This window comes from Oncorhynchus gorbuscha, linkage group LG12 (assembly GCF_021184085.1).
Source record: "Oncorhynchus gorbuscha isolate QuinsamMale2020 ecotype Even-year linkage group LG12, OgorEven_v1.0, whole genome shotgun sequence".
Taxonomy (NCBI): domain Eukaryota; kingdom Metazoa; phylum Chordata; class Actinopteri; order Salmoniformes; family Salmonidae; genus Oncorhynchus; species Oncorhynchus gorbuscha.
Window position 1 is genome coordinate 63,898,214 of NC_060184.1, and position 10,372 is coordinate 63,908,585.

Here is a 10,372-nt window from a genome sequence, read left to right on the forward strand (position 1 = left end):
GAAATGATTTTCATATTGTTCTCCCACAATTTCATATAGTTATGATGATAGCCAATGACATTGTCTGGCAGACAGGCCCTCTCTCTCTGTGTTGTATTGATCTGGTCGCTATAGCGATATGGAGCCAGGCTGTTATGGTCCTCTGCTGTTAAACACGCTGTAATATGCATTGACACAAAATATGCTATTACTTAATTCACTGTTAGATATTGATCGCTTATGCCCCCCCTCCCTACTCTCCTCCTCTCTCTATTCATCCCTCCTTCCTCTCCACCCTCCTCTTCGGTAAATGTGTAAATGCAATTGGGGTTTTCTGGTCGGACGGGAGGTGTTCAATAACGACACTAAGATATTCTCTGACACATTATCAATAAAGTGGCCAGAGCATTATTACAGCTGCTGCTGCCATCATCATCATCAAGAGGCCAGATTAAACATGAACTGTCAGGAAATGAGAATAGATAAGAAAAAAAGAAAGAAAGCGAGAGAGGGTTTGTGAGAGAGGGAAACAGAGAGAGAGAGAGAGAAAAGGACAGAGAGTGAGGGATAGAGAAGAAAGGAAATGTGGGGTAATCATAAAAAAAGACGGAGGATGGAGCTGAGTTTGAGTGCCATCGGGCAGAGGAAAAGGCCAGCTTGCTGAAAAGTGAGTAGGGCAGTAACTGGGGCAGCTGAATCGGGTCCTGCTGAGGCGGCAGTCTGAATGGACACGGGCAGGGGCCAATCCCAGAACATCATCATCACTAATGTCATCACTGTCCAGCTGCTCTTCATCATCTTCCTCTTCATCACAGTAGTCATTCTGCTGTGAAAGCATGTGTGGACACACAGTACATGGGTCAGAAAAGGCGTTTGTCTTGGCTGCTTTCTCTCTCTCCATTTTCACCCGTCTTTCTGTCTCTCTCTCATTCTCTCTCTCTCTCTCTCTCTCTCTCTCTCTCTCTCTCTCTCTCTCTCTCTCTCTCTCTCTCTCTCTCTCTCTCTCTCTCTCTCTCTCTCTCTCTCTCTCGCTTAGCCTTAAAAATATTGTGTTTCAAGGCCCCCTTCACCAGGCCATAAAGAGATAGTATTTAAATGTACCATTTCAAGCCATTTTAAGTAATTGTGTTTAAAAAGTGTCACTATCTGTTAGGACAGTTTTATTGCCCCTAAACTCCACTCAAAGACTGTGACGGATACACCAAATCTCGTTAGGTAAGAGGGGTAACATCTGGGGGTAGGCTGCACCCCTTCTAAAGAGCCCCCTTTGGGGTACACAGAGGCCTCGACCACCTGAGGGCGGTCTGAACTAATAACCGTTGGTATTGACCTCTTGAAAACAGAATGTACACACACACACACACACCACGACCTGGAGTAGATCTATTTGAGACAGATTTCCTAAATGGGATATTACTGTATAGAAAGAAAACTAGCTCTTCTAAAAGGCACTTGGGATGAATAGGATACAATATCTTTGAAGATTATATATGGTATTGTTCAACTGGTATGGGGGTCCATTTAGCAATAGTTGATGCCTATACACTGTTTCTCGGTGACGAGCAATCAAAGAATTGCACAAGAATCAATGTATGAAATTGGAAATCAATACCAAAATGTACTCCAGCTCAGTTCTTTTTGACTGGAATTCTATTGAGTGAAATGTATTGATTTCCATGGCTGTCATGTTGAGGGTAGAAAAGGAAAAATATGCCATTCTTGCCTTACTATTGTATTTCAGGCAGTGGCCAAGACCCCATATAATTGTTGCATTTACAAAGCACTTTAGATTGTAAAAAAAAGGGTGAGCCTTCACCTCTTATAGTTTGACTTATCACGAAACACCTATTTGATTGAACAGGGCCCTACTGTAAATGTGTCTGCTCTACACTACTTTGTCTTTATTGACAAGTGGCTTCTCAAGATGAATAGGCGTTACCTCCTCTATTTACCCACTCCATCCATCTATCCCTCCATCTCTTTTTTCCCCCGAGAACGGAAGCAAAGGAAGCCTCTAAGCACTCACGAGGGAATCATCCAGAATGGCCTGCAATTCTGTCTGTGAAAAGTAACAGGGTGGGAGAAAGAAGAGAGCAACGTGAGTAAAGTCACTGGGGATCCCATGCAAAAAAAACTACAGTGCATTCGGAAAGTAGTCAGAACCCTTCACTTTTTCCACATCTTGTTATGTTACAGCCTTATTCTCTCTTATCATTACCACATAATGACAGAGCAAAACATGTTTTTTTTTTGCATATAACATCACATTCAGATAAGTATTCAGACCCTTTACTCAGTACTTTTCTGAAGCACCTTTGGCAGCGATTACAGCCTCATGTCTTCTTGGGTATGATGCTACAAACTTGGCACACCTGTATTTGGGGAGTTTCTCCCATTCTTCTCTGCAGATCTTCTCAAGCTCTGTCAGGTTGGATGAGGAGAGTCGCTGCACAGCTTTTCAGGTCTCTCCAGAAATGTTCGATCGGGTTCAAGTCCGGGCTCTGGCTGGGCCACTCAAGGACATTCAGAGACATATCCCAAAGCCACTCCTGCGTTGTCTTAACTGTGTGCTTAGGGTCTTTATCCTGTTGGAAGGTGAACCTTCACCCCAGTTTGAGGTCCTGAGTGTTCTGGAGCAGGTTTCCATCAAGGATCTCTCTGTACTTTGCTCCGTTCATCTTTCCATCTACCCTGACTAGTCTTTAGGTGCTTTTTGGCAAACTCCAAGCAGGCTGTCATGTGCCTTTTACTGAGGAGTGGCTTCCGTCTGCCCACTCTACCATGAAGATTCGATTGGTGGAGTGCTGCATAGATAGTTGTCCTTCTGGAAGGTTATCGCATCTCCACAGAGGAACTCTGGAGCTCTGTCAGAGTGACCTTCTCCCCCGATTGCTCAGTTTGGCCGGGCGGCCAGCTCTAGGAAAAGTCTTGGTGGTACCAAACTTCTTCCATTTCAGAATGATGGAGGCCATTGTGTTCTTGGGGACCTTCAATGCTGCAGACATGTTTTGGTACCATTCCCTAGATCTGTGCCTCGACACAATCCTGTCCTGGCTCTCTACAGACAATTCCTTCGACGTCATGGCTTGGTTTTTGCTTTGACATGCATTGTCAACTGTGGGACCTTATATCGACAGGTGTGTGCCTTTCCAAATCGTATCCAATCAATTGAATTCACCACAGATGGACTCCAATCAAGTTGTAGAAACATCTCCAGGATGATCAATGGAAACAAAATGCACCTGAGCTAAATGTCTAGTTTCATAGCAAAGGTTCTGAATACTTATGTAAATAAGGTATTTCTGTTTTAATACATTTGCAAACAGTTCTAAAACCTGTTTTGCTTTGTCATTATGGGGTATTGTGTGTAGATTGTTTAGGACATGTTTATATTTAATCAATTTTAGAATAAGGCTGTAACCTAACAAAATGTGCAAAAAGTCAAGGGGTCTGAATACTTTCCGAATGCACTGTATAGGCCTAAGGCCGAGACAGTAAGAATACAAAGTGTCAGAATAAATTCAACAACACCTTTGTTTCCTCACAGAACCGGAGAGCAACATCTGTCCGGTGAAGTCCACAGAGCATATTGCATGGAACAAACAGTTACATGACCTACAGCATCGTCAAGCAAGTTCATGACTACTTAACATCGAATGATTTAGAACCACGGAGAGTTACCACAAGTTGAATGATTTAGAACCACGGAGAGTTACCACAAGTTGAATGATTTAGAACCACGGAGAGTTACCACAAGTTGAATGATTTAGAACCACGGAGAGTTACCACAAGTTGCAAAGAAAACAGGAGCTGCCGCCGCTATTCCAGCACCATTTCAACTTCAACATTTCAACATCATCAAATCACATATGCTTCATCTAATACAGTGACAACTAAAATATAGCAAAAACAATTTAGTCCAATCAGCATAAGCTAAATTTAATTTGGCTGTCTATGGTTCTAATTTTGTGTATGGGTGTGTGTGTGTGTGTGTCTGTGTGTACGTGTGCGTTCGTGCAAGTATAAAAAACATGTTGACTCACCGTACTTGTTGAGAAACACCAATGCCATCCTCGCTAGCCTAACTTCCATTCACGGGCAACATTAGCTAGTTAACATTAGCCTTATACATCTGTCTGCAAAATGTGTATGCATTTATGGTTGGATCAGAATAGTCGTTATAGTCATAATTAAGTAAAACCACAAGTCCAAATCCTCATCTCCATCCATGGGTAATTTAGGAAATGGACTATTTTAGCTAGCTAGCTACCCACCGGAGGACAACAACACAAAGAGATGAAACAATTCAAGTTGTTTCTGTCAGTGACGTATTGCTCTCAATGAGATGTGATTGGAGCGAAGCCAAATCCAAACTGGCTTCCCTTGACACTATTTTTTTGCTGCGCCAGGACCATTCACAATTGACCTTACTCAGCTCAATGCTGATTGGATATTTTTTTTTTATGTATAATTATCAAGGAAGGTCAAATGCCTTGCTGGCTTCATTCGCATTCAAAGCTACTGGCAGAAAAAATGTCATACTATTTTGACCAGACAGCATCAGATCAATAGCCTACACATACAGAAACAGAGGGCCGCTGTTTTCGCTCGCTCGGATGCTTTCGCCATTGAGACACATTCATCCTTTTGCGAATTGAAGGAAAATTATGAAACACCGAGAGATAAAAGATCAAATCTTTCATACGTTTTTGTATTTTTTCCTTAATCCTTGACTGAACCCTCCTCTACCTCCCTTGACCCCTACATCTCCTCCTCAAAACATTCCCCCATTCTCCACAACCCTTAACTGAATCCTTCTCTCCCACCCTTGACCCCTACACCTCCTCCTCAAAACCTCCTCCTTCTCCACCCCCATGCTTCTCAAACCTTAACTGGACCCTCCTCTCACTCCCTTGACCCCTACTCCTCCTCCCCTTGTTCTCTTCTCTCCAACCTTTTCCACTGCATAACCCCCCACCTCACCCCCTCACTCCCTCTAAAGATAAATGTTGCCCACCTTGGGGTGGGTGAGTGAGCTCTGCCTCTCTGCTGATTGGATTAGAGACTGGTCGTCGTGGTGATACAAGATGGAAGGAGCATTAGGAGGAAGTAACAGACATCCCATTAGACAGACATCAGACTACAGCTCACCCCCTCTGATCAATGGGTTACATCAACACTCTATTCTCTCTCTCTCTCTCTCTCTCTCTCTCTCTCTCTCTCTCTCTCTCTCTCTCTCTCTCTCTCTCTCTCTCTCTCTCTCTCTCTCTCTCTCTCTCTCTCTCTCTCTCTCTCTCTCTCTCTCTCTCTCTCATTAACAGTACTCCTGTGATGGTTGTGACCCATATCGTGTTCACATCATAACCTACTTACTGAGGTGTTGTTACTGCAAGTTCATATAGTGTTTCATAAGAGAATGTGATAACAGCTTTAAGTGTTCCATAATCAAAGTTTCACACATGGTAGTAAGGATGGATGGACTGTAGGAGTGAACAGGGCGGTAGCAGTGAGGGATGACTGGGTGTTTACAATACACACACACACAAAGACACACAAAGAGTTAGATTAAACCTGACACTGGGTTAAAAGGAGTGTATTAGGATATATCGTACATTGCAAGCTTTTGTATAAATAAGTGAAGGCGCCAGTCAGAAAGAGTCCAGTGAGCTAACAGGACAGAGGACATGAACAGTTAGAGTATAAATAACCACTAAATAGACAAATAGAAGAGAGAGACAAACAGAGAGAGAAACAGAGAGAGAGAAACAGATAGAGAGAGACAGAGAGAGCGAGAAACAGAGAGAGCGAGAAACAGAGAGAGCGAGAGAGACAGAGAGAGAGAGTCTTTAGTTAATGACCTGCACTCTTTACAACCCTTAAGAGACCCAATGGACCAAGGCCTCATCTAATCCTACTGATTCTCATCACGAAGAGGACAGACCACACACACACACACACACACACACACACACACACACACACACACACACACACACACACACACACACACACACACACACACACACACACACACACACACACACACACACAGGTCCTTCTACGAAATGAGCCCCTTTTGCATTCCTTTGATATTTGAAGAAGAAATTGTGCACCAATATTGGATTTTAAAAGCCTGTTATATTAAATGAAGTGTCCTTTAATATGAAACAATTAAATAAATCAGCTTTTTATATGGATACAGAGCCAAAATTCAGCATTTTGACATGTCCCTCTCTGCACTCTGTGACTTCTCTGAATATTTGAACCCACTTAACCCCACATTTCTCCAAGTTTACGCCATCATTGTAAAGCCCTAGTTATTGTTTTGCTTTGACAGTCATTTCTGAAGATAATCATTTTAGGGTCAATGCTGTAACGTGAAATTAACTCTTCCTTTTTAAATATTTCTTTCAAAAGATACATTGAACATCTGTGCAAAAGCAGGTGAGATGGTGTTTTGTGGTTGAAAACTGAACGGGTCGAGCATAACAGGTCAACCCTGTTACCCGTAGATAGACAAGCTAGAAATGTTTGAACAATTTACATTTTTTGTGAAGCTTGCATTCAATTGACCCTCCCTGTTGCTCATAACAAGCTTCCATTCCCTCTGTCACAAGGGGATTTATGGCTGTAACAGGGTTGTAACAGGGTTGAAATCATCAACCCTGTTACAGTCAACTCTGTTACTTTATTTGGCTCTTAATAGGCACTTACTATATTATTATTTTTATTGAAACTCTTGAGATGGAAAATGTGTTTTGCTCGTCATGAACATTTGCTCGTTATGACAGAATGTTAAATATTTGGTGAACAAAATATTTGTATTTTTTTAAAGTTACACATCCCAAATGGGACTCATTTCGTGGAACAACCCACACAAACACACACTCTCCAGCCATTCCTTCAAACGCAAATATACTCACACACACTTGTACCTTTGTCGTCATCGTCCCCCCTCTCCCAGAGCGACTGGTTACTAGTATAATGTTCTATGGGGTGACATCAGCAGTTGAGGAGGTGTCACTGCAGAGCTAACGTAATCAGTGATTACACCATAGGTCACAGGGTCAGGTCACCAGACCTATAAACACACACACACCATCCCACTCGTCTTTTCCTCTATACTATTATCTGTACCAAGAGGACAATAAAAGGGAGAAAAGAGAGGAAAGGAGGGAGAACAGAAGAAGAGAGACAACTCAATGGGGTTAGAGAATACATCTAGAGAGACTAGATCGAGGGACTAAAGTAGACAATTCAAAAATAAAGAAGGAAAGGCAGGTAATAAGGGAGGGGACCAAACCAAAGTCAGTGAGAGATTGTTACTCCTACCATGCCTAAGTGTATACTGTCTGGGCCAGGGACAGGGGCGTATTTCTCCCCAAATTGCTCCATTTCCACAAATGGACTTGTATTGATTAGAAGGAATGCGTCTCTTCAGAACTGCTAATCTGTTAGTGCCGTTCTCCCTCCGCCAGTCTCCACTTAAGGCTAATTACCCAGAAGCCAATACTGCGGCCGAGGGCAGTTAACTTCTCCCTCTCCGATTGGACAGTATAGCCTGGAGAGACAGAAAGAGAGCGAGAACTGAGGAGAGAGGGATGGTAGAGGTGAAAGAAGAGAGGAGGAGATAGAGAGGACTAGAGAAGTATAACCAGTCAAACTCAGACTGCAGCCAGGTCTGTTTATGTCTATAATGGTAATGTGCATTGTCTCAGAGAAGATAGACAAATATTCACGGTAACTCTCCACAGTATCAGTCAGAGAGAGAGAAAGAAAAGAGAAAGGACAAAACAAAACAGCAAAAGATGCTAGATTCACCTGCTCGGAGAATGTTTCTCTCTCTCTTTCTTTCAATTCAATTCGCTTTATTGGCATGACGTAACAATGTACATATTGCCAAGCTTACTTTGGATATTTACAATATGAAAATAATAACAAATAATAATAACAAATAATTCTCTCCCTCTCATTTGTGCTGCGCTGGCTCTTTAAAGGCCCAATGCAGCCATTTTTTAAATCTCAATATTAAATAATTTCTGGGTAACAATTAAGTACCTTAGAGGAATATATTTTTATTTAGAAAACAATTTCTCAAGCAGGAAGTTTGCTAGGACTGTCAAGGAGTGTTCTGAGCGAGGGACCTGCTTGGAGGGGCCTAATGGGACGGATATGTAACTTGAAAATGATATTGTCAAGATTTATTTTTTTGGGGGGTGGGCTATTTACAGTGGTGTAAAGTACTTAAGTAAAAATGATTTAAATCGTTTTTTGGGGTGTCTGTACTTTACTATTTATATTTCTGACAACTTTAACTTCACTACATTCTTAAAGAAATAATGTACTTTTTACTCCATACACTTTCCCTGACACCCAAATGTATTTGTTACATTTTGAATGCTGAGCAGGACAGGAAAAATTGTCTAACTCACACTTATCAAGAGAACATTCCTGTTCATCCCTACTGCCTCTGATCTGACACACTGTTTGTAAATTGTGTCTGAGAGTTGGAGTGTGCCCCTGGCTATCTGTAAATAAAAATACATGTAAAAAGAAAATGGTGCCATCTGGTTTGCTTAATATCAGGAATGTTTTAATAAGTAGGTATATTTTAGCAGTTGCATTTACTTTTGATATCTAAGTATATTTTAAACCAAATACTTTTAGACTTTTACTCAAGTACTATTTTACTGGGTGACTTTCTATTAAGGTATCTTTACTTTTACTCAAGTATGACAATTGGGTACTTTTTCCACCACTGCCTATTTACCTATACTGCCTGGTGATGTCACTAGGCAAGCCTAAACTTGCTGTTTAGAAGGTACTGTGTAGATAGATTTTCAACCAACAACTATCAGGAAATTACACTGATCACATGTTTTCACACTTTTACTGTGTTAGTTTCATCAGTTGTACAATATGATGCAAAACACAGGAAAAACAGCATTTTGTCTTCACAGGGCCTTCGAGATAGTCTCTCTGGTCGTTGTGGTAGGATGCGGCCACTTTGGACGGTGCTCAAATGAAAAAGACATTTCCCTGTGGGCCCCTATGGCTCCAACAGCTCTCCCTTCAGCCTTAAGAGCTCCCTCGGGATCACATGAATACATTTTTATACAGGCATAAATAAAACTCCTGACTGCTCTTAGTAGCACAACCGCAGGTACTAAGAGGATAATGAATGGTGATGTTTCAACTGGAGGAGAGGTAGAGATTGACAGAGGTAAGCCACAAACCTGACACCATACATGGAGACAGATGCACTGACACATCAATCAAGTGTAGGTGACTGTGGGTGGGTAGTTGGTTCAAAGCATTTATCAAACATTGTGGAACTGTCTGTGCTCTGAATATATATCCATATTGGTAATTTCATGTATTGTGGTAGTGCATGTCTATACTCTCTTTGTAAACGACACAGAGAAAGCACGAATCATCCAACATATCATACACATCTGTGACTGAGTGTAGAAAACATTAGCAACACCTTCCTAATATTGAGTTGTACCCCATTTTGCCCTCAGAACAGCATAGGGGCATGGATTCTACAAGGTGACAAAGGTGTTCCACAGGGATGCTGGCCCATGTTGACTCCAATGTTTCCCACAGTTGTGTCAAGTTGGCTGTATGTCCTTGGGTGGTGGACCATCCTTCATACACATAGGAAATTGTTGAGTGTGAAAAACACAGCAGCGTCACAGTTCTTGACACACTCAAACCGGTGCGTCTGGCACCTACTACCATACCCCATTCAAAGGCAAGTTCATATTTTGTCTTGCCCATACACCCTCTGAATGGCACACATATACAATCCATGTCTCAATTGTCCTGAGGCTTAAAAACCTTCCGTCTCCTCCCCTTCATCTACACTGATTGAAGTGGATTTAACAGGTGACATCATTAAGAGATCATAGCTTTCATCTGGATTCACCTGGCCAGTCTATGTCATGGAAAGAGCAATGTTTTGTACACTGTGTGTTTCAGGGGTTTTCAGAACAAATCTCAAGCCCCATTTACAAGCAATACTTTCCACTTGACCTCTGTTTACAAGGCATCTTAGATGTATAGGCAACAGCTGTACAGCTAAATGTAAGGTGTTATTGACGGGTCCTGGCTTGTTATAAGTGTGCCCCTGCCCAACTCCAACCCTGCAGAGCACTATGCCATCCTGACAATAAACAAACAATAAACTAAGAAGAAATTGAGTGATTATCCAGAGCCTGAATCTGTCTCAGCCTGTTTACTAACAAATTAAGCCCCAGAGTGATTGTCCCCTCCCTGATTATCCTTTGTGATTACTTTTTTTGGGAGACCATATAAAACTCAATTATGTTAACTACAAGACGTGCCTTGAATGGCTCTCCTTCAATGTGACCACTTTTAAAAATCAATT